The sequence below is a fragment of the Cyprinodon tularosa genome, unplaced genomic scaffold (genome assembly GCF_016077235.1).
Source record: "Cyprinodon tularosa strain WSP-4 unplaced genomic scaffold, ASM1607723v1 ctg6, whole genome shotgun sequence".
Lineage (NCBI taxonomy): Eukaryota > Metazoa > Chordata > Actinopteri > Cyprinodontiformes > Cyprinodontidae > Cyprinodon > Cyprinodon tularosa.
The window spans coordinates 217,281-234,109 of NW_024039340.1; the positions used below are offsets into that span (position 1 = coordinate 217,281).

Genomic DNA, 16,829 nt, shown 5'->3' on the forward strand with positions numbered 1-16,829 from the left:
GCTTTCTGCCTTTCACTAGCAGAAAAAGAAGCATTCTGAACTCATTAACAAAGAGGCCAAATCCATCAGCATAGAAATTCTGAAATTTGTAAAAACAAGATTTAATGTAATAGTTCTTTCTCACATTTACACCACATATGATCTAAATCTTAGAAAATGAACTCGATTTTCCCCATACTGAGTATACTGCTCGTTAACACTTAATTTTCTAAGCAGCCAATCACATGGTGGCAACTCAGTGCATTTAGGCATGTAGACATGGTCAAGACAATCTCCTGCAGTTCAAACCGAGCATCAGTATGGGGAAGAAAGGTGATTTGAGTGACTTTGAACGTGGCATGATTGTTGGTGCCAGAAGGGCTGGTCTGAGTATTTCAGAAACTGCTGATCTACTGGGATTTTCAAGCACAACCATCTCTAGGGTTTACCGAGAATGGTCCGAAAAAGAAAAAACATCCAGTGAGCGGCAGTTCTGTGGGCGGAAATGCCTTGTTGATGCCAGAGGTCAGAGGAGAATGGCCAGACTGGTTCGAGCTGATAGAAGGGCAACAGTGACTCATACAACCACCCGTTACAACCAAGGTGGGCAGAAGAGCATCTCTGAACGCACAGTACGTTGAACTTTGAGGAAGATGGGCTACAGCAGCAGAAGACCACACCGGGTGCCACTCCTTTCAGCTAAGAACAGGAAACTGAGGATACAATTTGCACAAGCTCATCGAAATTGGACAATAGAAGATTGGAAAAACGTTGCCTGGTCTGATGAGCCTCGATTTCTGCTGCGACATTCGGCTGTTGCCATTTTTAGCTGAAACAGCTCCGTATGTCTAACGAACTGATTTTTCTGCGGCATCTCTAATTTTTTTAACCAACCTCTTAACTTTTAAACATCTACGTAGCTGCCGGTTAATATTCACTGAGCGCTGCTGTGTGTCTCTCCTTCTTTACGTAGCTTCGTCCGGGACACGGGAGCAGCGGGAGAGTGAAAAAAACTGTGACTCAGAATGCTCTGAACACAGTTAGCTGCACCCAACCTCTGTTACCTTTGTCTAAAGTAAATGACTGGAAAGGGGAAAAAAAGCGGAAATTATTGGTGGGGACTGTCCCCACCAGGCCATGGTGGTGGTGTTGATATGTCCACACCAGTCCTTCAGAAAGTTACACCTGTGCCACTGGTCACCACCAACTAGTCCATAATTCTAAGCAATTTTCTCCACACAGGGACGCACCCACGGAGAAGCCCACTCTGGTAATTACCAGCTCCATACTAAAAAATGTAGCATAAAAGACAACAGGAAGCCTAGTCAAACATTTGCTGGGGGCCAGAAAAGGCGACATCAAATCCTCTGAAACTGCTGGCTAAGGAAAAGGTTAAATATGGTAAGATTCACACTGGTGGTGATGACACTCAGTTCCACTGATCAGAGGCAGGGGGTTTTTATGTCTTGAAGACGTGGATGACTCTTAACTGTCTGCTTCTGAATGCAGACAAAACAAAAGACATAGTCTAGTCTTTGGTGCAGAACTTTTGGAAAAGGAGCTGATTACTTGGGATTAAATTGATCTCAGATAATAAAGTAATTATTATTTTTATCAGTACCTTTCATTTAAATTCCATATCAAAGCAGTTTCCGGAATTTTCTTACTTCATCTGTGGAAGATTTCAAAAATTCGAAATATCCTTTTCATGGGTGAAGCTGAGATACGAGGTCATGCATTTGTTACTTCAAGGCTGGACTATTGCAATTCTTTACTATCAGGAAGTCCACTGTCACGGTTGAGTGGAGGTTTTTGAGGATCTAACTGCAGAGATCAGGACACAGATGCAAGTCTTGCAGATTTAATTAGGCAACTGAGGCAGACATCCAAAAAAATCAAAAATACTGAGAAGCAAAAATGATGAGGAATCAAAAAACAACAACAAACCAGCACTGAGTGACTGCGGAGGTGGTGTATATATGGGGAGAGGGAACCAAGACCAGGCTAATCAGTGAATTGGGAGCAGATGTGGGCAAGACCAACTAGGAAGCCAAGGCGTAAGGAAACAAGCACAAGGGGCAACAGAGAGTAACTAAAGAACTCAGCACTGGAAGAAAACAACTACAAAGACAGAACACAGAAACTAAAAATAAACTCAAGCACAGGGCAGAACCCTGACACCCCCAAACTGTAGTTAAAGCCTTCAGCTGATCCAAAATGTTGCAGCCAGAGTTATAATAAACATTAAAAATAGAGATCATATTTCTCCTATCCTAGCTTATCTTCTTTGGCTTCCTGTTAAATCCAGAATAGAATTTAAAATCCTCCAAACGTTATACTTAATGTTTTTAGTTCTATTGTTACTTTATGTTGGGCTTGTCTCCTTCAGCTGCAAGCAAAACTGTAAATGTTAAAAGTTAATTCAAACAAAGGTTACATTTAATCATATGGGTCTGAAGTCTACAAGACTGTTAACCTTACATTAGTGAACAAAAATGTCAAAGCTAGTTTTGTCCCCTTCTCCCACACCTAAACTTTACATCTCTTTATCTCATTCTTTTATCTAACCTGCCACTTTCTCAACAGAATATAATAATATGCAATATATATATTTTTAAAACATCTTATAGTGGCCAATTTTTAATTGCATAAACCAAGAGTTCCTTCACGCTAAACTCTCTCATTAGTCATGTTAGAAGCAGATTTGTTTTTATTAATTAGGGATGAGGAGAGGAAGGATATTAAAAGTGAAGTCTCATTCTATAATCCTTTTGTACACACAGGTGTGTTTTCAACATCAAAACTGCGCCACACATAAGATTCCTGTTCCAGTCCCCCAGCAACTTAGTTTAATATCCAGGAACATGTACACACAGGGGAAAACATCATTTTCAGTAACATCCTCTGAGGTTTTTATTGGAGAAGTGTTGTGTCATTTGCAGCATATCAAAAAGGTTGTAGACATTTATTTCTACATGTTAATCTGGTTATGTATGAGTGTGTGAGCAAGGGATTTCTTGATGTGTTGAGCTTTTTGGAGGTCCACTGGGACAAAGGGGATTACATGGATGTAATCCTTTTAATAAGAATTAACGTTGATACAATTTATTTCCCTCATAAAGTCTCATTTGAGATAGTAAGTAATGAATAAGACATGATACTAATAACTTGAATACACGTGCCCATAAGGGAAAAGAAAAGTGGTCGTGAACAACAGGAGTAGGTGTTACTGTTTACATGTTACAGTACTAATTGGATCAGCGTTACTGCTCATTTCAAATAACATGAGGACTTTGAAACAATTAAAACCCAGCCAAACTACTTAACACAAAACCTCTGCCAGAGCTGATTACAGAGTCAACAGTAGAAAGACATTAAGAGACTATGACTCTAATGAGATTTTGGAAGAATAATGCAGTGATCAGGGAAATAAAACTGCTCTGTGAATTACTGTGTATCACCTTTAGAGGGACAATGCTTAAATAATTTTCCTTTTTATGAGTAAAAATCAAGAATTAATTTTATAAATACATATTCTGTCAAACTCTATTAATAATTGCATTGGAAATAAAAGCATTCCCACAGCTTAAAATTAGTTATTTGCATACATGTTGTGTTGCCTTCTTTGATCAGGGTAGCCAAAAGGGGAAAGCCTTAACCCTTTAAAGCCCGATCCAAGAATAAAACAAAACAGAAATGACTTTTTTTTGTTTGAAGTCCTTATTTGTAGCCTGGGTGCCACTCCGAACTTAGTCCCGCCCACAACGTTTGAGGTCGGGAAGTTCGGTCTGGCATTGCTCAATAGTAGCGCGAGTATGCTAGCACAATATCTGGCGGGCCAATGAAATTGTCAGGGCGGGCTTTATACGATGATGGACAGATGATCAACAGTAACGTAATCAACCACGTCACCAAAGCGCGCTTGGGTGACAACAATAATGGCTGCCGCTGGAGAGTTGAGGTGAGTAGATTCTGCTATTAGGTCTGTTCTAGAAGATATCCACAGCAAATGAATTTTAAAAGAAGAACAGAGAAACGCGATCAAGTCTCATCTTCTTATTCTAGGCGTGCAACTGCACGCTTTGATTTTTGTTGACAACAACTGTGCCTGGCTTAACATACGTCACGTACTCCGTTGCTCTTATTGGTTGTAGGTCTATCCAATTGAGTGCAGAGGGATCTTTTTTCCTGGTTCGTTCGAAACACGCCCCATAATCACAGCTCTATGGAGCAGTATCAGACTCATATTCTGACTAGAATTGAGTAGGACTACGTCAGGCTACCTTATTTGGCCTTTTAACAAAATATGTAAAAAGAAAAAACAGAAATACATTTTTGATATTAATAATTTATTACTATGCAATAAGTCAAGATTATTTTTTGTGTAGTGTTCTGCCCTCTGTTATCAGGTATATCTGATTGTGTACAATAGGATTTTGAGCAAAGTTTTTACCATTAAATTATGCAAAAAGTGTCAGACGCAAAACATTTCATAAACCGTATGTATCAAATACGATACATTTGGCATTACAGGGTTAAGTATTTACCTGTCTATGAGGACATGCTGTCAGTGGAGGAGAAGTATGAAACACATAAAGGAAACTGTAAATTGTTCTGTTGTGCCATATGCCATGATCATGGTTTTTGAACATTGAGAACCAGTGTCCATATTTCATCTTTACATGGTGACCAGAGGAGGAAATAAAAGTTTGGTGAATAATCAGCTATAAGATCTCTCTGAAGATCTGGGCCCAAAAAGACCCAGATCTCCAGAATCATCAAGGATGGGTCATTGTGGTAACCTTTCAGAACCAAACTGCTCCAAAACAGAGCTTTTACAACACATTTCTCTTGAGTTTCAGAACTTATAGAGCCAGCTTGGATGAGAAACCTGCCTTGATGAGCCACTCAGACAAAGAGGACTCCTGCTGGGAGCCACTGAGACAAAAGAGAGCCTGCTCTGACTGCGGAGCTGCAGCTGGATGAAACTCTAACCTTCCAAATGGACATGGACAAAAAGGCTTGCAGGTCTGACATGATTAGGGACAGAACAAACAATATGTCCTTTACTAATGAGTAGAGACAAGCTAACAGGATGGACTGCATGCTATGCTATAGTAGCATGTTTTGTTGTTGTTGAAGCTTGGGCATGCTTTATGTCACTAAGGGTTTAAACACTGATATAACATTAGTGCTCATGTGTTCCTCGGATGCTCATTACATTTCCATTACCAAGTATGACCAAGAGTCATTTAGTGGAATCCTGATGTCTATTCGCTGCTAGCTATTTCAAAGAGGGTAAGGAATCATTTAACTAAAGGTTTTTGGTTCTTGATTAAGCAAATACTTTAATAAAACATTATTTGGTCAAATAATGTTTTATTCACCTCACGGATTTGCATTATGAATTGGTCTGAAAATATTCCAATTTCTCTAAATTAGTGAAAAGCTAATTTGATCATATCCCAAATTCTTCAAGATAAACTTTGGTTTTCAAACTCAAAATCCATCTTAAACTGTAATATGGCTTTTCAACCATGCTTTCCTTCCTCTTTGTCCATAGTAGTTTAGTTTAGTTTAGTTGAGTTTCACTAGTTTTAGTAAAGAGTGTTGAACTGAAATATGTTTGACTTGGAGCTGAATGATTTTTGTTAATAAACTCTTATATTTTTAACAGAAGTTGTGGTGAATTTATTTCATGTATGTGCAGAATTAACTGTTAGACCATGATTAGAGCTCGAATCACTCTTTCATCTATTGTTCTAACACACAGCTAGTAGGGCATGTGTCCATAAACAGTATATAACAGCCGAAATTATATCTGATTAAATAAGATATGTTCCACTCCTACTGGGGAGGGCAATAGACATCTTATAGTATCCCAGCCCTGCTGGGAAGTGAATAGAACATAAAATCACAACAGTTCTGATTGTCATTTTCTGTTAAATTGGAGAACCGCCTATACTTTTTGCCAAATGAGAAGGAAAAGAAGGTAACCAAGAAAAGAAAAAAATTATAACTGGCAGAAAATGAGAGTCAACATCACCAACTACCAGTTGGAGACAAGCCATGCAGGGACAGGAGATGGCCGCTCACACTGAGTCAGGATCTGCTAGAGGTTTTATTCCTCTTAAAGCGGAGTTTTTCCTTGTATGATCGTGTTCCCCAAACTTTTTTGCAATGGTCTCCTAACAGGACAGTTTGGTCAAGTAGAAACTTGAATCCGCAGTGCTATAAAGCAGTGGAGACACAAGAGAGATGTGTAGGAAGAGGGAGCCTTAAATTCTTGTTGACCAAGTCATGCAAGGGACCAATGCTGTCTTCAAGCTGAAGTTTAATCTTTACGCTTGACAGTGCTATCTATCTATCTATCTATCTATCTATCTGTCTGTCTGTCTGTCTGTCTGTCTGTCTGTCTGTCTGTCTGTCTGTCTGTCTGTCTGTCTGTCTGTCTGTCTGTCTGTCTGTATATATATATATATATATAGATATAGATATATACATAGATATGAACAGCCATACCTTGAAACAGTGGAAAACCTCTGTGTGACTTTGCAAAGTACTAATCAAATAAATGAATGTTGGCTCGCAGGTTTCAGAATTAATTATAGCATGTAACATTAGCTAAGTGGGGTAATATTCCAAGTTTGATAGAGCATAATTACTCTGCTGTTAATGATTCATAGAACTCTGTCCTCAGAGCCAAGAAATGTGGAGGAGCAACGAAGGAAACTTCACAGGGTTACTTAATGCCTTTAAATTCCCGAAAAGTAAAAGAAACGTATGATAATAAAGAAGAGCTGCTTAGTCTTAAAATCAGGCTTAAAACTTTTTTTATACTTTTTTATTGAGCTTATTAGGGTGGCTCACTCTAATAATAATTATCCTTTGCTATCTCCATAGCTATGCTGCAAACAGGCTTAGACTGCTAGAAGATATAGAGACCATTTTTCATCATTCTACTTCATTCTATCTCTTTTCTCCGATTCAGCAGTATTTGTCAGTTAACTCTCTAACATTATGTGCTTTCTTTCATCCATTGACATGAAAACTGAAGCAGAATTCCTCTATTTTACCGTAAACTTTCCAAGTAACAGTTAAGCAGTGTCTTTATATCACACATTGTCTTTAATGACTGAAAGAAGTGAGGGCTTGAATTTCCAGGTTCTATCTCTTCTCCTTGCTCCCTCTCTGCATCCTCTGTCCCTCCTTTTCAACTCAGTTGATGCTTGTAGAAGTCGTTGTAGTATTATTTCAGTTTCAGAGTTGTTAATGAGCTGCTTCATGGTGAATAAAAACAACTTCCTATAAGTATGATGTATAACAAATGGCTAAAAAGGAAAATACAAAGGCAAAATCCTCTCAGTTGCAAAGTATCAAACATCAGAGGCAAAATAAATATTTGAAAATAAAAACTCTGATCAAAAAACTGGGGGATTAAAGTTCTTCTAAAAAATATTGGAATCATGCTAGCAGAGTTACTCCATTGTACAGTCACCTTAATCAGAGCAATTACAGGATTTAGTCAATTTATCCTATTTTTATTTCTATTTGCTTTCTATGCTTTTATATACAGCTCTTTGTGATGGCTCTATTAGCAAAAGGCACTTAATAGATAGTTAAAATACTACTTCCTTGTTTTTTCACTGAACTTCCCAAAAAAATCTAACATCTTACCCAATACACATGTTGAAAATATCCAGAGAATTGCTTCTACAGAGTTTAGATGTTATTTTGTAAACAGTAACATATGTAAAGATGAAACTACCTGCCTGGTGACATCACAGTGATATTATCAGTTAGATGAATAATAATGAGGTGGAGTCTAACACTGCATTAATACTTGCAACCCAACGCACATACTCTTTCCATATTGAAGACACTATTCTTGTCAACAGCTCAGAGAATGACAAATGGTCAGTCTATTATAAACTGTTTGCCTGTGTGTGTGTGTGTGTGTAGGTCTGTTGTGGCTGTTTGTCCGTATTATGTGTGTGTGGGAGGTGGGGGGGATGTGTGTATCCACCAATCTGATAGATGGTGATTTATTAGGCAGAACAAAACACAGAACACTCAAGCAATCACATCATTGCGTTAAAGAAGAAAGGTGACTATAAACAGGGTGGAAACTGCACAATAAGTCACAAAGGAAGGACAGGGGTGTTTATCTCCTTTTTCTATTTTTTAGAGTATATATTATCCTAATCAGTGGCAAAACATGTCTAAAACACTTAGGTCTTCTCCACTTGAACAGCCCCCTTCTATCACTGGAAAATGGCTGGTTATCAGTTTATAGGACAAGTCAGACTATGCCAAAATCTCTCAAAGATTAAACAATTAAAGACACATTTTTCACAAGAATGTATCAAGCATGCGTTTAATTACAAAACAGGAGTGTCTGGGTCCAGTCCTCAAGAAGGAGACTCCAGCATTTTTCAGACAGTTTCCCTCATCAACAGAACTGAATCAACATATATGTCTGTGTTGGGGAAGGAATGCATCAGAAAATTTTGGGTAGTGGCTCCAGCGGACTGGACTTGGATACCCATGCAGGAAAAAAACACACATGCAAATTGAAACAAATTTGTATTGCTTTGTTTTGGCCTGACCCTGCTCTTACACTTGGTTGAATTATGTCCTTAACATATCATCAACTATAGGAGGGGCCTGCTAATGATGCATTAATTTCATTGTGTTTAAGATAAGACAGAAAACAGTCCAGTAGGCTTCCATTGTTTAAAAACCTTTTGATATTATAAAAAACTTTGGTTATTCCAATTCATTTAGAGGAATGAAAGAAATAAGATGATGTTTCCTTTCTTTATACTTTTACTTTTACGATTCTAAATATTTCAAAGCATTGGCAATGTACTGCTCATTATAATGCTGCTTAATTAAACTTCAACTTTAATAACCTTCATGGCCCCTGCTCCATCAGACTGCAAAACCAGACAAACAAACCTCTGCATGGATTAGTTTGATCATAAGAAAGCCTATGATTCAATACCACACATTAATCCAAGAATGTCTCAAGTTCTATATGGTCAAGAGTTCTCGAAAAGCCTTCATTGCAAATTTTACGGGGCTGTGGAAAACTACCCTTGAGGCCAACTGCAAAAATTTCAATAGAATATTGATTGTTCCAAGGAGATGCTCTGTCCTGCCTACTGTTCTGTATAGGCCTGAACCTCTTAGCCAAGTAATCAACAAGACTGGCTATGAATACAGACCCAGAAATGGGCCACAGCCAGCTCCTGTACATGGTTGACATCAAGCTGTACGCTGAGAGTGAGCGAGACACTGACTCAATGATCCAGAACACAATGATCTACAGTAGGGACATTGGAAGTTCATCAGGGTAGAGAAATAAGGCTGGATGTAGAGAGGACAATCCACACATAGGAGATTGCGCCCGCAGATGGGATAGTATTAGATGTAAAATAGAGTATAAGTACACTGAAATAACATGCACAAATTCATTCAAAAAAATATATTAATTCCAAAGGGAAACGTGCAGTTTTTCAATGAGATGCTATAGGTTTTAATGACTGTAGGCAGGAAAGATCTCCTTGTCAATGCTCAGAAATTAGGACCCAGAAATCAGGCAGACAGAACAAGTTAGAATAACCTGTGAGGCAGAGCAATCTAACAGGCAGAGGCCAGCAGATACAGAAGAGCGGAAGAGTCCAAGCCGGGGTCAGGGAACAGATCCAAGGTCATTAAAAGGCTGTTACCCCAGCAGGTGATGGCAGAAAAGATGAGACTCTCCAAAGCAGACTTTCGGAAGAAATTGAGTATCTTGCTGCAAACGCTTAAGGACCTAAGCCTCCTTAGGAAGTAAAAAATATCTCTGTCATTTCTCCACAGTTGTGTCGCCAGTGGAGTCTGTTGTTCAGGTAAACTCCTAGGTATTCATACTTTGATGCACCCAATGATCACAGAGCCATTTAAATATTTCTACAGATGACAAGACTTTATCTTTTAATGAAAGTCAGAGGTGTGCAATGTAAAACGAAATGCTGAGAGTGCTGTCCCATGTGTGCTGCTGTGTTGCTAACTACTTGACCCTTTAGTCTAACAACTGTGGTCTGTTTGCAAGATAATCTTTGAGTCAGACAATTTCTGAGGCCTTCACCTTTGTCCTCTTGAATTTCTCACAAAGATGGCCCCAAAAGAAAGAAACTCTTAGTGAATGTGTCAAACAATCTAAGATGGAACAGAAGGAACTGGAGGAACTACCATGGGAGGAAAAAAACCATGTAATATACAACCGACAGATAGCTGAAGTGGCTGATATGACCAAATCCAACCGATCACTAGAGAGGGCCGGGCTGAAGGTCAGCGCAAAGGCATGGATCATGGCAGCGCAGGAGCAGGACTTGAGCAGCAGAGCAATAGAGGCCCAGATCTACCATACCAGGCAAGAATCCAGGCGCAGGCTATACAAAGAGCCAACAAAAACATTCCAGCATTTCGCACCAGGGTGAAAGATACTGGCAGTTAAGGAATACATAAAATGCAATAACCAAGTGGTCGATACAGTGTATTGGAACGTCTGTTCCGAATACAAACCAGAGACCTTCAGGTCAACGTGGGATCCACCTCCCAAAGCGGTGGAGAATGAACACACTAGGATTCTGTGGGGCTTCCAGATACAAACTGACAAAATGGTTGTGGCCAACTGCTATGGTGATTGATATGGCCATCCCCAATGATGGAAACATCAGGAAAAAAGAACATGAGAAACTGGACAAATACCAAGGCCTAGAGACAGCATGTGATCATCGGAGCACATGGGGCAGTAACCCTTACACTGGAAAAGTGTCTCCAGCAGATACTTAGAGAAACATCAGACATCTCAATCTAGAAGTGTGCAGTTCTAGGAACAGCTTATTGCAAGAAATTGCAAAAAACCCTCAAGCTCCCAGGTACTGATTCATAAATATTTTCTATCTGAGAAAAGGTCATGGTACAGGGTTCCACAGTTGGCTCTCTGTAGGAAAGAAATTGTTAAGCAGAGGAGCTCTGAGCTAGTTTGCATGTCAAAAGGATGAAGAGGAGCAAAAGTAAAGGGTTTGAACTAACAAATATTGCATATTGGGAGAATAGAGCTACAATAAAATATAAGCAGCAGCTTATTTCTATAACAACATAACTATAGAGATAGTTAAAGATAACCTGAGCCACATGGCGATTATAGGCTTTAACAAAAATGAAAGTTTTAAGCCTAGCCATAGAAGTAGACAGGGTGTCTGCCTCACTGACTAAAACTGGTAGTTGGTTCCACAGGAGAGGAGCCTGATAACTAAAACATCTGCCTCCCATTCTACTTTTAGAAATTCTAGGAACCACTAGTAAACCTGCAGATTGAGAGTGAAGTGCTCTGTTAGGAACATAATATTTAGGGGTTTATATGTGAGAAAGAGGGCTTTAAATGATATTCATGATTTAAAAGAAAGCCAATGAAAGGAAACTTAAATAGGAGAAATATGTTCTCTCTTTTAAAATGCAGCATTTTGGATCAGCTGAAGGCTTTTAGCTACCGTTTTTGGACTTCCCAATAGTAAAGAATTACAATAGTCCAGCCTTGAAGTAACAAATGCATGGACTAGTTTCTCAGCAACACCCCTGGACAGGAGATTACTATTCTTTTTTTCTTTTTTTTTTTACAATATGCTGGAGGTAAAAGATGGACATTCTGGAAACCTGTTTGATATGGGATTTAAATTACTTAAATGTTCAAATGAATTATAACTATGAACTGGCTCTCGACTATTGAGCAAATCAGAATAAAAGATGTCGCTACTCTCTCCTCGCTCAGAATTGCATAGCCCAAATCATTTTCAAGACAAGTAGCACTTAATAAAGTATGCAGCTAAACTTGTCATGTCATTATATATTAAGATTCACAAAGGGATTGCTGTAAGTGAGGTGCAGATTCTGCCAAGGTCATTTATTTGACGCAATCAGCTGTTGTTTTTCCATAGGTTGAAAAAAATCAATCTGATTGAATGATCTCGTTGAATTATCTCTATAAAGTGCCTTGAGATGACATGTGTTGTAATCACGCAATATATAAATAGACGAGTTGAAAATTGAATTATATTGTTTTGATTTAACCTCTGAAATAAAAAAATAATAATTACATTTTTGTGTATTCTGCCATCCTTTGATTTCATACCTTAAATTTTTAATTGATGACAATCCTGCAGAGCCATAGTCCTCCATAAATCTGGTATTTATAAAACAGTGCAAGATGAAAGCTGCCTTAACAAACCAAGGCATTTTGCTGCAAACAATATACAGTAGATAACACGGGAAACTTATGGAAGAAGGTGCTCTGGCTGGTTTGGATGAAAATGTAATAACTTGGCCGATAGTATAAGGACATTGTTATCAATAACAAGGATAAACCACCCTTCCCGAGTTTAAAACACAGCAGTGGCAGCATCATGCTTATGGCACATACTTCTGTTGAAAAATTTGTTTAAGCCGGCAAAAGGCTTGAAAAAGATGCAGCTTCACCCTCCAATGAGGGTAATACGGCGGCGGCGGATCTTTGTTCCCATGCATAGAGATGTCTGTGGCATTCACTCACTTAACATAGGCCCACGTAATCATACAATAACATGATATTTACAGTTGATTTATTAAAAATACTTTTCAGTAAAAGTCAACAGCAACAAATACAATAACAAATTATAATTTTATTCAAAATGTATTTATTAAAAAATGCTTAACAATTCCTGTAATGAATGAATAGCACAATGAAAATAATAAATAATGTCTCATCTAAACATCCCTCACTTAACAATAAAAGTTAACAGTAACTCTCAACTCCCAATAACACATGATACTCAGCCAGCAATGAACGAAATAATGTCTGTTCTGTAGGCTATTTGAAAAAATAAATTAAAAAATGAGCTAATTAACAAAAAATACCTCAAAATAACTCAAAATGTACCAAAAACGAACAAACATATCGATAGACTATCTTTACTTTCGGTGTCCAGGTGGCTTTTCAGATCCCTTGCACCTCCATTGGACACCGAGACATATGTGCCTGCTTTGCACACTGTGCACAAGGCATCCAATGTGTCTCGACCCGGTCTGAAAGCGGGGAAACTCTTTTGTAAATCGTCGGAAAACATACATTTGCAGCTTTGCATGTTGTTGGCGTACTGACAGCCACGCTATCTATATTCTGATTAAGAACAGGGCTGCCCGCACTGACGCGGCTCAGGGATTACGTCACACGCAGCGTTGTGCGCAGTGCCCTAGCCCCTGTAAATTTAATGGTCCAATGAAGGTAATTTAAAAAACAGGACATTTCCTCACTTTCTAAAAAAAAACCCGGGACGCCCGGGACAGGACGTGAAATATGGATATGCCCCGGGAAATACGGACGTTTGGTCACCCTACCATAGATGCAACCAAAGCAACTGTGGAATGGTATATATCAAACTATATTTAAATACTGAAATGTCTTAATCAAAGTCCAGAAATGTATCCAATTAAGAATCTGATGGAATAACTGAAAGTTGAATTACATCTCGTTCACATAGAATTCATTTTATTAATAAAACTGGTAAAGACACACTCCAGGATATCTGCTGTAACTGCAGTAATAGGGAGCTCTACCAAGTATTTTCTCAAAAGAAATAAATACTAATGCAGGCCACTATTTTTAATTCGATAATATTTTTTTTTCCACCCTAAAATAACATAGATGTATGTTTGCAGCTGTAATATGTGAAAGTGTAAAAAAAAAAAAGCGATCAAGGGGTATAAGCATAATGCAGTCACAATATAAAAGGCAGAGCTGCATGAGCTGCTGTTCACTTTTTAACATTAGAGCCTGGATACCAGGTTTAGAAAATTCTCATGGTTTGTTAATGATATCCCATAAGTCACCTCTTTGCTCGTATTTATTTTTCCAGTGATCTTATACTCTAGATGATGATCAATTTCATGAATCGCTTTCTCAGTTTTAAGGTGTCCCCCCCTTGGTATGTTATTTGTTTTCTCCACATAGCTAGTGGTACATTTTTTTCTCTGTCTTTGTAACCAGTTTGAACAAGGAAATATTGAAGTTTGTGAGCATCTGTAATGGAATAAACAAACCTTTTCAAAGCTATAATAAATCATTCTACACTGAGGGGCCTGTGAGTATATGTTTGTATGCTTTGAGTGGTGTAAACCACCCCAAGAGGGAAGAGATCCTTTACTAAGATCAATACACACTCACACATCCTCTGCCTCCAAGTCCCAAAGCACTAACTCGTTCAACTTGATAATATTTTAAAGCAAAAGAAACAGACAAAAATGCTAACATAACATGCATCCTCTCTCCTTCTTACCCAAAACTATTAAACAGTCTTTGAAGCCTCAGGTTCTTTAACAAGTCATATAGGGAGTTTCAGAACACAATTAGAACCATCAAGTTATCTGTAATTATACCAACAAACTCTGTAAATATAGAGGACCAACTTTGCCATATCTAAAAATAAATACAGAAATAAATAAATAAGCATTCAATTATTTGCCCCCAAAAATACAATAAACAAATACATGTAGGTAGAAATTAAATTATGCAGGAAGACATCGATGTATATATCTCTTTTAATTATCTTCTTTATTCATTCGCCTTTGTAATAATACCTTATTTATTTATTGCCCGCTTTAATCGTCAATTTTATTTATTTATTACTTATTTTTTAAAATATTTATTTATGTGCATTATATGATATTTTTGTCTGTTTTATTCCTCCTTTGTATTTTTTTAGTCCTCTATTTCTTCAACACTATTTATTTCTGCCTGTCATTTTTACATTTCTGTATGCATTTCTGACTCATTATGCAAATGAGTAGGGGGGTTTCTTAGAGAGTCAACTTAAATATGGCAGAGATGGTCCTCCATATATAAAGTCTTTTGGCACAGTGAGTATTGATGACTAACAAACATATATACGTGATTTGTTGCAGAATTACAGTGCAAACACACACAAAACAAACAATAGAAAATACTGCAATACCAAAAACAGAAAAAAATTAACATTAAGAGTGCTGGTGAAGATTCTCAGTCATCAGTAAAAAAAAAAAAAAAACAATCGACTGGACTTTGTTTCCGAGTTTGAAGACGTTTTGCTTCACATCCAGGAAGCTTTTTACGTCAAAATGTCAGAAATGGAGTTGAGTTTCAGGTTTTATACAGTAGCCCAACAAAGCCTTGTTTTTACTTAGAAAACATGTAAATTGCAACGGACGAACAAGACCACCCCTTTGGAATGGGGGTCATTTGGCTTCTTTGTCAGCCTGCAATACCCCGTACCTGTCTATGTCTCTGAAAGGGGGGTTGTTAAAAGGGAATTGTAGGCCTGGCTGAATAGCCGAGGTCTCCTGTTCCCCTGTAATGGGGTGGGGGTTACGATGATAGTGGGAAGGGATCAACTCAATTGCTAGATTGTACTTTTTTGAAAGCTGAAGTCTGAGTCCACGCCCTCTGTTTAAGGTTGTTTTTTCTTTCTTAACATTCCTTCACGTTAAGAAAAGCTGCAAATTAGCTCCATATAACAGTGTAAGAAAGTGGGAGAAAGTCCCCAAATTTGATGCAACAAAACCTTGAGTGACAGGATTAACAGGATGCTCAGAGAAAGACGTTTAATAATGTTACAGTATATGAACTAAACCCATGTCAGTTTAGTTTGGAAGCCTTCCGTATACACAGAGTTTGTTAGCATCACTGGTGTGTTTGCAGCAGATTTGCTATTGGCCACATATATACGTATTACCAGCATGAATGCATTTATGGCTCTTAATTTTCTGTGATTTCAGTATTTTTGCTTTGCTTGTGTTTTGTGTGTTATGATGCAATCGCACTACGTAAATGCGATGCAGCTGGCAGTCGACAATCTCTTCTATGGTTGCATCATATCTTCTAGTAAAAGAAACTTCTCTCTATGCCGTGCCTATTTCAACTAAGCATAGCAGTCCTGGATTTTGCCAAGCAAGTCACATTCATTATTGTTGAACGATAAATCATGACATTGATTTTGGACATTGAGGACCAATGTCCAATGTTGATATTAACCTTGAACATTGGTGTAGGAGGATGCAGTTTTTCCCTGCTGCTGGACTCCCCTTTCAAAGTTCTGCAAAACCCTATTTCATAAGGCCCTCTTACAAGCCACTCCCCAACTGACATGTGACTTTGCCCCTCTGAGTGTCTCCAGGAAGGAGGTTCACACTGGGGAGGCACCATCATGGAAGCCAAGAAGCCAAGAACTAGGATCTGCAGACCAATCAAAGGCTAAGTAGACCTGTTGGCTAATTTCTAAACCAGATAGCATTGAAACCAGACCGTTCTGCAAAATTTGTCTCTGAGTTTACAGGAAAGCTTGACATGCCAGTTACTGGAGCATCTGAGAAGAAACTAAAGCTCTGCGTTGGGGGTACAGTTTTCAGGGGAGAATTTCAAGTTTTCATCTTCATGACCTCAAAAGGATTAGCAATACAATATCTATAAATTTGCTGTCTTTTGCTGCAAAAATTTGTGACAATCAAACCAAAAATGGCAAAATATATTATTTTCCTACTGGCTCATCCAAGTATATCTGGAATAAAAGATTCTCATTCTACTACAGCAAAACATTACCAGCTTGGAGAAAATATGGCATTAGACCTCACACAAATAAAGTATGTATTTCCCAGAATAAAATTAGAAAACCCGCCGTTATGTTTGTCTAAATTTTCTGTGTGATTATATCTAGTTAATCACTAGGAAGTTTTTTGTTGTTGAAGCCTTATATTTATTCTGTCCACTTTCACCCCACTAAATCCACTGCCTAGAC

The 16,829-nt window shown here is 38.1% G+C and overlaps 1 protein-coding gene across 1 annotated transcript in view; it reads right to left on the reverse strand.

Annotated features, from left to right (window-relative positions):
• The window catches only part of LOC119797819 (neuronal PAS domain-containing protein 3), a 464,035-nt gene that overhangs the window by 78,612 nt on the left and 368,594 nt on the right, over positions 1-16,829 (reverse strand).